The sequence below is a fragment of the Mixophyes fleayi genome, chromosome 5 (genome assembly GCF_038048845.1).
Source record: "Mixophyes fleayi isolate aMixFle1 chromosome 5, aMixFle1.hap1, whole genome shotgun sequence".
In the NCBI taxonomy this organism is placed as follows: Eukaryota; Metazoa; Chordata; class Amphibia; order Anura; family Limnodynastidae; genus Mixophyes; species Mixophyes fleayi.
In genome coordinates this window covers 218,272,547-218,289,221 of record NC_134406.1, presented here as the reverse complement: position 1 = coordinate 218,289,221, position 16,675 = coordinate 218,272,547, and positions in this window count along the sequence as shown.

The following is a 16,675-nucleotide window of genomic DNA, read 5'->3' as shown; positions in this document are numbered from 1 at the left end:
GCCAATATAATCCATTTTCCCCAGGAGACAGAGTACACTGCTATAAATTTCTCCCCTACAGTTACCAAGTGAAGTGATCTGGTCGGAATTAAATAATCATGATCAAAAACTTGTTTAACATTAATTAATTTATCAGATATCAGTTTGGAAATAAGTGTGAAGAATGGGAAGTGAGCAGAGCACTGTGTCCCAGGTAAACTAGATTATGATGACAGGTATGGCAGTGTTTTATGGAGCCAACCCTAGATTCAGATTTTGTTTTCTCTAGACCAGGCCTGTCCAACCTGCGGCCCTCCAGATGTTGCGAAACTACAAGTCCCAGCATGCCCTTCCAGCTATCAACAGGTTGTCTACTGGTAAAGCATGCTGGGGCTTGTAGTTTCGCAACACCTGGAGGGCCGCAGGTTGGACAAGCCTGCTCTAGACCAATTTCGTAGTTGTGCTACCATGGCCACACAGCGGCGAAGCTTCAACCGCCACCACGTCCAATTTGTGTAAAATAAACAAATATATTCTTATAATAACTAAACATTATCATGATTTTTTTTTGTGCCTCCCTTCTGTGCCCCACACCATTGCTCCATACTCGCAAGCAGAAATGGACACAAGAAATAAGTAGCAAACGGGAAATCCTGCTGTCCCTGCAGTTCAGCAACCGCAGGTTTGAAGCTATGTTGCCTTTCCCAGACTCAGACCTGCCTACTATGTACAGATCATATTGTTAGAATGTTACACTTATTAGATTGATAACTATGTGTTCTTTATATAAACCAATTGTGTAAAATATATGTATTTATGTATTAAAAGCACAAAAATGTCAGTTTAATTTAGCACAATAGATTCTGAAAATTGTTTTTTTGCCAAAATATACATTATTTGCATCGGCAAGATTTGATCAATGGGCCACTCTTATAAGCTGGATAATTCTGTGGAAAGTTTTACTCCTGTAATCGCTGTGCTACTTGGCAGACTTTTTCTGAGTGGGGGTTTAATTTGAGCTTTAATGTCCTCATAGAAATAGTGTGAGCTATTAATTTTTCAGGCAATGTAGACATATGTCAAGCTCTATCAATCATTTTCTTTTGTTGTCCTCACTGTGAATTGTAAATGTTACTGTGTAGGTGGGACATACAGACAGATTAGTAGAGGTGTATCCATAGAACAAGGATAAACATTAAGACAAGAATGCAGTCTGAAAGGGTCATTCGTTATCCTCATTCTGATACGTACATTAGAAGAAGTTTGTTCACAGAGCTATGAACAACTTTGCTTTTAACTTCTTACATCTTTGCCTGTTTCAACAGTTCAGTTTTTTGCTTTTCAACCCAGAATTGTGGATGGATAACTTTATTGTATCATCTGTTAACCCCTTCACGACTGGAGTAATTTATACCTTTGTGGGCAAAATACATTTCACAGTTATACTATGTTTCACTCAAACTGAGAATATTTTTTGAACAACTTTGTACCCCATTATTAGGATAGATAGGGCTTTCTTCAGTTAAGACAATTGTCAAGCCTTGAGTGATTGCCAGTCTTGCTTATGGCAGGGCACCCTGACTTACCAACATGGTCGTCCTTGTGAACAATGCATAGCTGCCTGTATAAGTCCAGGACAAATGCTCTGCTGTGCTTATGATAGGTAAATGCCAGGGTGCACTGATTCTTATAGTTGCACTGGTGTTTGAACCTACCAGAGTTCTGAACCCGGTGGTTATAAAATTGCCCGCATCTTTACTTTGGATTTTGACTACTCTTGGAATGTTGTTTTGGCACTGACCCTGGTTTGATCCTGACCATGATTTTGGATTTTGATTTGATGCTATATCTTACTGAACCTGTCCTAACATCCACTTTGCCTTCATGTCTTTGAACTTAGAACCTTTGAAGTTATGCTAGCTTGGATATTGGTGTTTATAAATTATAGTTATAATGCAGACAAAATTTAAATCATACACTTTTCTATAATTATTCTTAATATTGTGTTGATACAGTTAGTGAAAACCTAGAAAGTTATGCTGAAAATGCATCGGATACTTTTCCAAAATATGGACACGAGACATGTGTAACTCTATGTAAAGTGTAATTACGCTATAGAGTCTAGGAACAAATGGCAACTTTATATTTCACTTTTTAATTTTTACACATTTTTTTTTTATTAAAGTTCCCAAACAAAATAGTATACAAAAACATTCACAGCTCAAATAGTAGAAATACCAGTTGTTTATAATAAACAAAGATACATTAAAAAAAAGACAAAGAATCCAAAGAAGACAAAAGACATGGAAGAACTACAACCTAAGGGGTAAGAAGGGGTGAGTTAGGGGGGAGGGGATGAAATATCTTTGGGATAATTAAATAGAGTATAATGGGAGGGAGTTCAACAGAGTATAATGGGAACCACGGCATGATCATCTCTGTGAGCCCTAAGTAGACCTAGAGGGTCAGGTCGGACCCAGGTGAGAAGCGTAATAGTCAGACCAGGTAAACCCCTTTATCAGAGGGGATGTTACCAAAGATGAATACTTGAAACCAATAGTTTCCATTACATAGCTATGCTGAGTCTTTGCTATAATTTTGGAGAGAGGTGCAGGAGTCTGGTTCTTCCAGTGCTGAGCAATAGCCGCTCCAGTGGCAGTTAAGATATGGTCAACAACATACCTGTGATTAGCTGGGAAATCAGGGGGGTATATTTGGAGAAGGGCCAGAGAAGGTTGTGGAGTGATGATGGTATTTAAGAGATGAGGAGCACCAGTGGAATTTGTATTCTGACTAAAGGGTGAGTAGCGTGTCCCGCTGAAGACCCACCTCTATGGCTTCCGATGTAGTAGGTAAGGAGGTTACTTTTTATGGTCTCAGGTCTCCCCATTTGCCAGCTTTGGTAATTCAGTGTAACTTTGATCTTAACCACCTCACCTCCTCCACTCGCTCTCCCTTCTCTCCCCTTGCCTCTTCTGGCTCCCCTTGTGCCTGTTCTGTCTACCCTCCCTAAGGATGTAAGCTCACATGAGCAGGGCCGTCTTCCCTCCTGTCTCCTCACCTGTTCTTCTACTCCATGCTTATTGTATTAGCCTGCCTGGAGTTTCTGAAGTATTGGTATTTTTGTTTATTGTTCTGTACTGTTTCACCCTGTATAGTCTACTGTTTGTACTGTGTACGGCGCTGCAGATACCTTGTGGCGCCTAACAAATAAATGATAATGATGATTATGATAATAATAAAAATAATAATAACAGCAACTGGCACATCAGACACTGCATACAATCTATGTGTGTCCATAGGGAGGGGAGGCAGATCTCCTTTACAACACTCTAGTGTGTGTAGGTGTAAATATTGTATGGAGACCAACCACCCAAAAGGAGGAACATAATGAGAAACAGTTTATAAAATAGTGAATTTTTTGCTTCTGTTTCAGTTGTTAATTCAGGGGCCAAGTTGTATTTTTTTTTAAATTTAGCATAATTTACAAATGAGTAATGTGTATTGTTGCAGTTTACAACAGCTTTAATGTAAATGTACATTTATTAAGAAAATGTTTGTTATAATTTACCTAATTCTAGCTGTGTCCATGCACAATTGTTAATAAAAATTAAATCTTACCCTCTAATAATTCTTTAATACATTGGTGTATCGTTGTCTCCGGACTATGAATCTTCATCATATGGTATCAATAATGAATTGATTTACTTGGCAATGCACCAAACGCATGTATCCACTACGAAAGAGACTCTCATACAGTATAGGAAGATTGAAAAGGATTTTGACTGTCTTGTTTGTATCACTGAGTACATGATGAAAAATTGCAATAGCTACAATTTCCCTCAGAATATGTTGAATAGTGTTGTATATATTTTTCTTTTGTCAAATCAATCATCTCATCTAGCAACTGTCTCTCCATGTCTCATTTTCTGTCCCTATAAAGTTGCCTTTGAATACCCAACCATCTGCAACAGCTTACCTGTATTTCCATGCCTCATTGACTGTCCAAATGTCATCTTCAAACATACTATTTTTGTATCTTACTTTCAATTTCAAACCCTCTTACTTTTTTTGCCAGGACTGTATAATGGTGACAAAGTTTTACAACTTCAGATAATTTTACTAAATAATATGTTATTTTCGATATATATATATATATATCTTATATATATATATATATATATATATATATATATATATATATATATATATATATATATATATTGCAATAATAATGTCAAGAAGGTCCTATATAGTTCTCTCATTTTGCAATATATATATATATATATATATATATATATATATATATATATATATATATGTATATGGACAAAAGTATTTGGCCACACCTGTTAATTATTGAATTAAGGGGTTTCAATCAGACCCGTTGCCAGAGGTGTATAAAATCAAGCACCTAGCCATGCAGTCTCCATTTGCAAACATTTGTGATACAAAATGAATCATTCTGAAGACCTCAGTGACTTCAAGCGTGGTACTGTGATAGGACGCCACCTTTGCAATAAGATGGTTGGTGAAATGTCATCCCTGCTGGGTATTCCACGGTCAACTGTAAGTGATATTAATAGAAAGTGGAAGTGTTTAGGAACAACAGCAACTTAGCCACAAAGTGGAAGACCACGTAAAATCACAGAGCAGGATCAACAACTGCTAAGGCGCATGGTGCGTAAAAGTCGCCAACGCTCTGCTGATTTCATAGCTGAGGTGTTCTGAACCTCTACTGACATTAATGTAAGCACAAAAGCTGTGTGTCAGGAGCTTAATGGAATGGTTTTCCATAGCCGATCAGCTGCATGCAAGCTTCACATCACCAAGACCAATGCCAAACGTCGGATTTAGTGATGTAAAGCACACTGACACTGGACTGTGGAGCAGTGGAAACGTGTTCTGTGGAGTGCGGAATCCCACTTCTCTGTTTAGCAATCAGATGGTCGAGTCTGGGTTTGGCTGATGCTGGGAGAACTTTACCTGACTAATTGCATAATGCCAACTGTGAAGTTTGGTGGAGGAGGGAAAATTGTATGGAGCTGTGTTTTAGGGTTTGGGCTAGGCCCCTTGTATCCAGTGAAGGGCAATCTTAATGCTTCAGCATACCAAGTCATATTGGACAATGCTATGCTTCCAACTTTGTAGCAACAGTTTGGGAAAGGCTGTTTTCTATTCCAACATGGCTGGGTCCCAGTACACAAAACAAGGACTACAAAGACATGGTTTGAAGAGTTTGGTGTAGAAGAACTTGACTGGCCCACACAGAACCCGGACCTCAACCCCATCGAACACCTATGGGATGAATTGTAATGGAGATTGTGAGCCAGGCTTTCACGTCCAACATCAGTGCCTGACCCCATAAATGCTCTACAGAATGAATGGGCACAAATTCCCCCAGAAACTCTCCAACATTTTGTGGATAGCCTTCCAAGAAGACAAAACAGAAGACCTGGACTGAGCCCACCCTTCTCTCTCCACTTATACCCCAGGGCCTCCTACTGGTTTTTCTAAGGGACGCTTTTCCCAATGACCAGCAATCTCCCTGGGTTTTAAAGGTGTATAAGGCAGACAGCCTGGTACATACAATACTGTGCAAAAGTTTTAGGCATGTGTGGAAAAAATGCTGTAAAGAAAGAATGCTTTCAAAATAGAAGTGTTAATAGTTGTTTTTTTTATCAATTTACAAAAAGCAAAGTGAATATACAGAAGAGAAATCTAAATCAAATCATTATTTGGTGTGACCACCCTTTGCCTTCAAAACAGCATTGATGCATCAATTCTTTTAGGTACACTTGCACACAGTTTTTGAAAGAACTCGGTAGGGAGGTTGTCCTAAACATCTTGGAGAACTAACCACTGTGGATGTAGGCTTGCTAAAATTCTTCTGTCTCTTCATGTAATCTCAGACAGACTCACTGATGTTGAGATCAGGGCTCTGTAAGGGCCTTATCATCACTTTCAACACTGCTTGGTTTTTTTTTACAATGAAGATAGTTCTTATGACATTGGTTGTATGTTTTGGGTCATTGTTCTACTGCAGAATAAATTTGGAGCCAGTAAGATGCCTGCCTGATGGTATTGCATGATGGGTAAGTACCTGCCAGTATTTATCAGCATTGAGGACACCATTATTCATGTCCAAATCTCTCTTCTGTTAGCTAACGATTACCATAATATCGGTAATCGTGCGCGGACCTTGGGATTTTCGGCAATCCCGCCGACAATTGAATACCCCCCATAGAGTATGGGAGAGTGAGTCTTATTTATGAACTGCCAAAATTGTGGAATGCAATTCTTCTGCATTTGCAAAAGTGTGCCTACTTGTCCTCATAGGGCATTTCAAGGAGTACGCGCACTTCATGATCTTTATAAACACCCTCATAAATTAAAAGGCTCTACATCATCACAGAAATCCATCTACAGGATATCTAGGCTCTGCACTCAGCACTCCATGACGAAGAACAGCTAGGTATTGTTTTCTAGTCTGCCTAGGTGGAGTATACATGTTGTAACACACACCCACACCACTGCCTGCTATAGTTAAGCAAATTAGTATATCCGTACCCTTCGAGTATCAAGCTGTCCCTAAAAACACACCCTCTCTACCCCTTTATCCTATATAAATAATTCTGTCACCAAAATGAAATATTGTTTTCCCTCTTTCCTCCTACCCAAATTTATCAAGAAACAACCCCCATCAGAAGATGGTGCAAATTTTTGCACACACCCAGACGTCACTATATTGACCTGTAAGACCTTGTGCTTCTCCGTAAACACAAATTAATTTACACAAAAATAGGCATGTGCCATCATGTCAACTGCACTTTTGCATGGCCATAAATGACCATATCAATGCATGTATACAAAAGTATACAATACAGGGCACACTGTGAAAATCGGCGCCCCCCCCCCCCCTCCGCCCGCGCGCAGGCACAATTTAAATATCGGCGCCCCCCGCCGCAGGGACCCTGTCAAAATCGGCGCTTCCCTCTCCTCCCCACTTCTTTCCTTATCTTACCTGCAGTAAGCTGCTCCTCTCTGCTCTGTCTTCTCCCCTCCACTGTGACACTGTCGGGCCGTGATGATAATGTCACGCCCGACTGTCAGTGAGCGGAGGGGAGCAGCTTAATGCAGGTAAGATTCATAGCCCCTTCCCCCCTCCCCTCCCCGTGGATTTCTCGGAAGTTGTGCACAGTTTTAACCGACAATAGTCAATGTTTTTTTAATTTTGAGGCGCCCTGCAGAGCCCGGCGCCCTAGGCAATTGCCTAACCTTGCCTAATGGGAGCGCCGTGCCTGCTCATATCATGAAGCATCACTAAACCCAATTTTAAAATATTCACATATTGAAGGAAATATTAATTGCTCAGTGTTGACCTAACATCCACTGTAGTGTTGTTAAAATGTGAAGTAATATATCCCCAATCCATTGCCAACAGTCAAGCCCCCCCCCCCCCCCCCCGGCTCTTTAGTATGCCCTTCTAATGGGTTCTGACTAGGGATGAGCGCGCTCGGATTTCTGAAATCCGAGCCCACCCGAACGTTGCGGATCCGAGTCGGATCCGAGACAGATCCGGGTATTGGCGCCAAATTCAAAAGTGAAACTGAGGCTCTGACTCATAATCCCGTTGTCGGATCTCGCGATACTCGGATCCTATAAATTCCCCGCTAGTCGCCGCCATCTTCACTCGGGCATTGATCAGGGTAGAGGGAGGGTGTGTTAGGTGGTCCTCTGTGCTGTTTAGTTCTGTGCTGTTTAGTTCTGTGCTGTTTAGTTCTGTGCTGTTTAGTTCTGTGCTGTGCTGTGCTGTTTAGTGCTGTGCTGTGCTGTGCTGTGCTGTGCTGTGCTGTGCTGTGCTGTGCTGTGTTCTGCAGTATCAGTCCAGTGGTGCTGTGTGCTGTGCTCTGTCCTTCTGAGGTCAGTGGTGCTGCTGGGTCCTGTGCTGTGTCCTGTTCAGTCCAGTGGTGCTGTGTCCTGTGCTCTGTGCTTCTAAGGGCATAGTTATTTCCCCACTATTCCCAAGTTTTTAAAAAATAAAAAAAAAGTAAAAAATAATAAAAAATTTAAAAAAAAAAAAATATATAATAATTATAACCAAATTTGCAAAACCAATCCAGCATTATAAGTCCATTGGTACTGCAATATTACCAAGTTCACACATTCTGCAGTATCAGTCCAGTGGTGCTGTGTCCTGTGCTCTGTCCTGCTGAGTTCCGTAGTGCTGCTGGGTCCTGTGCCGTGTCCTGTTCAGTCCAGTGGTGCTGTGTCCTGTGCTCTGTGCTTCTAAGGGCATAGTTATTTCCCCACTATTCCCAAGTTTTTTAAAAATAAAAAAAAAGTAAAAAATAATAAAAAATTTAAAAAAAATAAAATATATAATAATTATAACCAAATTTGCAAAACCAATCCAGCAGTATAAGTCCATTGGTACTGCAATATTACCAAGTTCACACATTCTGCAGTATCAGTCCAGTGGTGCTGTGTCCTGTGCTCTGTCCTGCTGAGTTCCGTAGTGCTGCTGGGTCCTGTGCCGTGTCCTGTTCAGTCCAGTGGTGCTGTGTCCTGTGCTCTGTGCTTCTAAGGGCATAGTTATTTCCCCACTATTCCCAAGTTTTTTAAAAATAAAAAAAAAGTAAAAAAAAAATATATAATAATTATAACCAAATTTGCAAAACCAATCCAGCAGTATAAGTCCATTGGTACTGCAATATTACCAAGTTCACACATTCTGCAGTATCTTGTGCTACATATAATGGAGACCAAAAATTTGGAGGATAAAGTAGGGAAAGATCAAGACCCACTTCCTCCTAATGCTGAAGCTGCTGCCACTAGTCATGACATAGACGATGAAATGCCATCAACGTCGTCTTCCAAGCCCAATGCCCAATCTCGTAGTACCGGGCATGTAAAATCCAAAAAGCCCAAGTTAAGAAAAAGTAGCAAAAAGAGAAACTTAAAATCATCTGAGGAGAAACGTAAAGTTGCCAATATGCCATTTACGACACGGAGTGGCAAGGAACGGCTTAGGCCCTGGCCCGTGTTCATGACTAGTGGTTCAGCTTCACCCACGGATCTTAGCCCTCCTCCTCCTCCCCCCCCCTACAAAAAATTGAAGAGAGTTATGCTGTCAGCAACAAAACAGCAAACAACTCTGCCTTCTAAAGAGAAATTATCACAAATCCCCAAGGCGAGTCCAAGGGTGTTGGTGGTTGTCAAGCCTGACCTTCCCATCACTGTACGGGAAGAGGTGGCTCGGGAGGAGGCTATTGATGATGTAGCTGGCGCTGTGGAGGAACTTGATGATGAGGATGGTGATGTGGTTATTGTAAATGAGGCACCAGGGGGGGAAACAGCTGATGTCCATGGGATGAAAAAGCCCATCGTCATGCCTGGTCAGAAGACCAAAAAATGCACCTCTTCGGTCTGGAGTTATTTTTATCCAAATCCAGACAACCAATGTATGGCAATATGTAGCTTATGTAAAGCTGAAATAAGCAGGGGTAAGGATCTTGCCCACCTAGGAACATCCTCCCTTATACGTCACCTGAATAACCTTCATAGTTCAGTGGTTAGTTCAGGAACTGGGGCTAGGACCCTCATCGGTACAGGGACACCTAAATCCCGTGGTCCAGTTGGATACACACCAGCAACACCCTCCTCGTCAACTTCCTCCACAATCTCCATCAGATTCAGTCCTGCAGCCCAAGTCACCAGCCAGACTGAGTCCTCCTCAATACGGGATTCATCCGAGGAATCCTGCAGCGGTACGCCTACTACTGCCACTGCTGCTGTTGCTGCTGTTAGTCGGTCATCTTCCCAGAGGGGAAGTCGTAAGACCGCTAAGTCTTTCACAAAACAATTGACCGTCCAACAGTCGTTTGCCATGACCACCAAATACGATAGTAGTCACCCTATTGCAAAGCGTATAACTGCGGCTGTAACTGCAATGTTGGTGTTAGACGTGCGCCCGGTGTCCGCCATCAGTGGAGTGGGATTTAGAGGGTTGATGGAGGTATTGTGTCCCCGGTACCAAATCCCCTCGAGATTCCACTTCACTAGGCAGGCGATACCAAAAATGTACAGAGAAGTACGATCAAGTGTCCTCAGTGCTCTTAAAAATGCGGTTGTACCCACTGTCCACTTAACCATGGACATGTGGACAAGTGGTTCTGGGCAAACGAAGGACTATATGACTGTGACAGCCCACTGGGTAGATGCATCCCCTTCCGCAGCAACAGCAACAGCTGCATCAGTAGCAGCATCTACAAAATGGCTGCTCATGCAAAGGCAGGCAACATTGTGCATTACAGGCTTTAATAAGAGGCACAACGCTGACAACATATTAGAGAAAATGAGGGAAATTATCTCCCAGTGGCTTACCCCACTTAGACTCTCATGGGGATTTGTGGTGTCAGACAATGCCAGTAACATTGTGCGGGCATTAAATATGGGCAATTTCCAGCACGTCCCATGTTTTGCCCACACCATTAATTTGGTGGTGCAGCATTACCTCAAGAGTGACAGGGGTGTGCAGGAGATGCTTGCGGTGGCCCGCAAAATTGCTGGACACTTTCGGCATTCAGCCAGTGCCTACCGCAGACTAGAGGCACATCAAAAAAGCTTGAACCTGCCCTGCCATCACCTCAAACAAGAGGTTGTGACGCGCTGGAACTCCACCCTCTATATGCTGCAGAGGATGGAGGAGCAGCAAAAGGCCATTCAGGCCTACACAGCCACCTACAACATAGGCAAAGGAGTGGGGATGCGCCTGAGTCAAGCGCAGTGGAGACTGATTTCCGTGTTGTGCAAGGTTCTGCAGCCATTTGAACTTGCCACACGAGAAGTCAGTTCCGACACTGCCAGCTTGAGTCAGGTCATTCCCCTGATCAGGCTGTTGCAGAAGCAGCTGGAGAAAGTGAGGGAGGAGCTGGTAAGCCATTGCGATTACAGCAAGCATGTAGCTCTTGTGGATGTAGCCCTTCGTACGCTTTGCCAGGATCCGAGGGTGGTCACTCTTTTAAAGTCAGAGGAATACATTCTGGCCACCGTGCTCGATCCTCGGTTTAAAGCGTATGTTGTGTCTCTGTTTCCGGCGGACACAAATCTACAGCGGTGCAAAGACCTGCTGGTCAGGAGATTGTCCTCTGAAGAGGACCGTGACATGCCAACAGCTCCACCCTCATTTTCTTCCACATCTATGGCTGCGAGGAAAAAGCTCAGTTTTCCCAAAAGAGGCACTGGCGGGGATGCTGATAACATCTGGTCCGGACTGAAGGACCTGCCAACCATTGCAGACATGTCTACTCTCGCTGCATTGGATGCTGTCACAATTGAAAAAATTGTGGAGGATTACTTTGCTGACACCATCCAAGTAGACATGTCAGACAGTCCATATTGTTACTGGCAGGAAAAAAAGGCAGTTTGGAAGCCCCTGTACAAACTGGCTCTATTTTACCTGAGTTGTCCCCCCTCCAGTGTGTACTCGGAAAGAGTTTTTAGTGCAGCGGCGAAGGAGGTTGCTTCCTCACAACGTTGAAAAAATGATGTTTATAAAAATGAATAATCAATTCCTCAATGAAGTACAGCACTGCCCTCCAGATACTACAGAGGGACCTGTGGTTGTGGAGTCCAGCGGGGACGAATTGATAATGTGTGATGAGGAGGAAGTACACACTGTAGGGGGAGAGGAATCAGAGGTTGAGGATGAGGACGACATCTTGCCTCAGTAGAGCCTGTTTAGTCTGTACAGGGAGAGATGAATAGCTTTTTTGGTGTGGGGGCCCAAACAAACCAATCATTTCAGTCAAAGTTGTTTGGTAGGCCCTGTCGCTGAAATGATTGGTTTGTTAAAGTGTGCATGTCCTATTTCAACAACAGACCTCTCAACTGCAGCTCATCCCTCCTCTGCGGGGATAATGTCTCCTGTGCTCTGACACGTCACTCTGTGTACTCTCAGCCTCAGGATCTGACACTACAGCTACCATGCCTCTTGTAGCAGCCCTCACTCCAGGGCCTCTTCCATGTGCAGTGTCCCCCTCTCTCTTGGGTTCACTATAGTGGCATGGAGTTCTCCCCCTCATCCAGGGCACACATTCCTTGCCCTGGCTCAGTCACCACGCTCAGACTTCCAGGCAATGCTGGGGGAGCCTGGGAGCTTCCACCCCAGGTCCCCAGCTACAACTCTCCTCTCCTGTGTCTTCTCTCTCTTTCTGACACTTTAAAGATCGTGCCTTTAAATGAAAAAGTCAGTCTTCATTGCACGACTATGTGCAAGTGCAACAGGGACATTTTTTTGGGTTTACAAAGTCAAACAATAACACTACGACCCTGTCTGTCTGGGGTCTGTCAATGACGAATTGTCTGGAGCATGTTTGGAGGAGGTATTGTGGCCCCGATATCAAATTGGGTACCGGGGCCACCCCACTATGCAGTCCAGATACTTGTTTGGTGGAATTCCGACACATGGAGGGGTTTTTAATATATATTGTGGTGACCCACTCCTCTACGCAGTCCAGGTACATTTATTGGTGCGATTCATAAAAGTTCAGGGTTTTTAATATATTGTGGTGACCCACTCCTCTACGCAGTCCAGGTACATTTATTGGTGCGAATCAAACAAGTTGGTGGTTTTCTTATTATATATATTGTGGTGACCCACTCCTCTACGCAGTCCAGGTACATTTATTGGTGCGATTCATAAAAGTTCAGGGTTTTTAATATATTGTGGTGACCCACTCCTCTACGCAGTCCAGGTACAATTATTGGTGCGAATCATAAAAGTTCAGGGTTTTTAAGATATTGTGGTGACCCACTCCTCTACGCAGTCCAGGTACAATTATTGGTGCGAATCATAAAAGTTCAGGGTTTTTAAGATATTGTGGTGACCCACTCCTCTACGCAGTCCAGGTACAATTATTGGTGCGAATCATAAAAGTTCAGGGTTTTTAAGATATTGTGGTGACCCACTCCTCTACGCAGTCCAGGTACAATTATTGGTGCGAATCATAAAAGTTCAGGGTTTTTAAGATATTGTGGTGACCCACTCCTCTACGCAGTCCAGGTACAATTATTGGTGCGAATCATAAAAGTTCAGGGTTTTTAAGATATTGTGGTGACCCACTCCTCTACGCAGTCCAGGTACAATTATTGGTGCGAATCATAAAAGTTCAGGGTTTTTAATATATTGTGGTGACCCACTCCTCTACGCAGTCCAGGTACAATTATTGGTGCGAATCATAAAAGTTCAGGGTTTTTAATATATTGTGGTGACCCACTCCTCTACGCAGTCCAGGTACAATTATTGGTGCGAATCATAAAAGTTCAGGGTTTTTAATATATTGTGGTGACCCACTCCTCTACGCAGTCCAGGTACAATTATTGGTGCGAATCATAAAAGTTCAGGGTTTTTAAGATATTGTGGTGACCCACTCCTCTACGCAGTCCAGGTACAATTATTGGTGCGAATCATAAAAGTTCAGGGTTTTTAATATATATTGTGGTGACCCACTCCTCTACGCAGTCCAGAAAGATACCTTTTTGCAACGTTTTGGACTAATAACTATATTGTGAGGTGTTCAGAATACACTGTAAATTAGTGGAAATGCTTGTTATTGAATGTTATTGAGGTTAATAATAGCCTAGGAGTGAAAATAAGCCCAAAAACTTGATTTTTAAACTTTTAATGTTTTTTTCAAAAAAAATCCGAATCCAATACCTTAAATCCGAACCGAGACCTTTCGTCAAGTGTTTTGCGAGACAAATCCGAACCTCAAAAATAACGAAAATCCGGATCCAAAACACAAAACACGAGACCTCAAAAGTCGCCGGTGCACATCCCTAGTTCTGACACATGTCAAAATGCTTAGATTGCAGTCATTTGAACCACTGTGACTACACTATCACTGCTCTGTCCCTGTGTATTAATCCACCAATCCCCATTTCTGTTGAATAAGTTTTTACGCATGTCAGTTTCTCGCTGTCTGCCCTAAAAGAGAGCATCCTCCCTCCTAACCCAGATACCTGCCACAAAGAGGTAAAAGAGAGCATGGTTGAAGGCTTTAGTCAACTAAAAACATTGCAAATATTATATATAGGTTATTCAGCTCAGTAATGCACAGCATTTTATATTTAATAATTGGAAATACTGATTTTACTTGACCCTAGTATAGATAGTACATATGAACTATACAACTGAAAGCACAAAGGATCTTGTGGTTTACACCACTATCTACTCACAGACTACAGGGCTGCTGAGTAAATCACAGGTAACTTATTACTAAAAGCCGAAGTGCAAATCATTATGCTGGTTTCATAAATTGAAAACAGTGTTAGTTATAAAAGTCAATTACCTTGACACAACAACCTCTCAGTGGCATAAATAACCTCAGCAATCATACCAGGATGCCTAATTTATCTATGAAAAATGAGACAAAAATTGTGATGATATCTAAAGAATATAGACAAGGAATAACATATATATCTGTGTGCATTTATTATTATTATTTATAGCGTCTGGAATAAAAGATGGCATGTCTGTCTATTTGAGTTATTAGTGAAGGTGGCAAGAACAAATGAGGAATTAAGATGAACATTCTTTGTAACTGAGGTTTATTGACAGAGTTAGTTAAATAGCACATTATTTTTCCAAAGCCGTAATATGTATGCACAATATGAAGAAAGAAAAAGTGAAGTTGTGACACTTGAAATGAAAGAAGCCCTTATTTACCTTTCATCGTACAAGCTATGTAAGAGATATCTCCAGGCTCACAATGCTTCTTTCTGTGCCCAAGAACACCTACGTCTCAGCCTACCACATTTAAGGGTTCATTCCAGGGGAGGGATCGCAAATTTTAACTGTGGGGCAAGACTCGACTCAGCAGCCTTTTAGGAACATTCTAAAGGAAAAAAATGCAGGTGGCCCAATCACCCAGCCTAAGGTAATCCACTATGGGGCTGGTCCTGGGGGCAGATGCCCCCCAGCCCAGCCTGCCCCTGGTGCATTCCCACTTCAGTCTTTGGAAAGATCCCAGTAATATCAACTGTGTCTACATTTATGAATTGACAGATACTCCAGAAATTGTGTACAGTGGAAAAATTCACATCCAAACCTGCCACCACTTTAATACCACTCCCAGCATTAATTTAGACATTTAAGTGGTTTGTACTCATTTATGGCTTCACGAATCATGTGTGTGAAGGGACAATATGAAGGTGCAAAAGTATAAGTATAGGGACAAGACCTATTCTCCATCACCTCTGATGTGCCTTCCTACAAAGCAGGGGATTTTCTGCAACATCCCTCTTCTTTTATAATCTTATTTAAACAAACATGCCATACAAAATTAAATCTCACTTTTGCACTTCAGAGGAAGGCTAGGTGCGCTCGTGTACATAATTCATACTTGGCAATCAATGCTTTCAAACCAACCAATTCCTTTCATGGTGCACAAAGTACTATGTCATAAATAAATATACTGCTGGTGACTGCCAATGGGGGATATTTATATATTCCGAGTTTAAGACATCCCCATTTGTTCCCATGGCACATCTTATCTGCAGGCTTAACAGGATGGACGTGACCTTGTATTGATGCTCAGATACATTTGGTAGGATTGGGAATCCATGGATTGCATATCATCGGAGAGTGGACATGGTTCAGGACCTTCTCAGTGGTTGGACCATGTTTAATAAAGATTGAGAAGAAAATATAGCATTTGTGTGAGGATAAAAGAGAACGCTGACAAGCTTTTATACTGTGGGAGTATCTGGCAGATGCTTTAGAGGCTGCCCTGCAAAATGCTCATTCATTCACATTTGGTGGCAGTGCCCTAAATTAGCAGCATTTTGGCTAGAGATTAAAAACCTATTTCCACAGTTTTGCACCTCAACCTCCCTGTTTCTGATTCTTCCACTGCTGCTTGGTGTTCCAATGGCCAGAATACATTAAGATAAAATATTCTGACAAATTGTGGTAGCAGCCACTTGTCAGATTGCAGCAGACTGGAAACAACCTTCTGTTCCTTTTATGCTATACTTCTTAACAGAAGGTGACACACCTACTGTATGGAATTTATGACTAATACTTCACATTTCCTCAAAGTCCTTAAGTAAGGTTTGTGAGCCATGGGGTTTGTATTTCAGAGTACACCTACCATTCAACCTACTTATCCTCCAAGAAAATCTCTTTTGAGTCTGTAAGCACATATTGTTGTCCACCAAGACTCTTCCCCTCACCCCTCGCTTGCAATCCCCTCTCTAGTGGTCAGCCAAGCCACTCCCCCTCTTTTATTTCCTATCTCCACTTTTTCCCTCCTTCACTCTTTACTAAAAAAATACTGGTCAGTACAGGGCCGTAACTAGGGCTGTGCGACAGGGGCGACCGCCCAGGGCGCAATGCTGAAGGGGGGCGCAATTTAGGAATATTTTAGGTTAATTTGGTTAAAATTGAGGGCTAGGGGGGCGGCATTTGTCTTTCTCGCCCAGGGCACTAGAATTCTAAGTTACGGCTCTGGGTCAGTATACCCTACAGCTCCCTTCTTTCAATTTTATTTCACTACTTTTTTACTTTGAGTAATGTATTGAAAGGTTTTTTATGTTCTTTATACCACTGCCCGTCCATTTTTCTCCTGAAATACTTCTCAATTTAACCCAATTTATAGCTTTTTTTTTATTTTTATTGAAGCCCATGGTG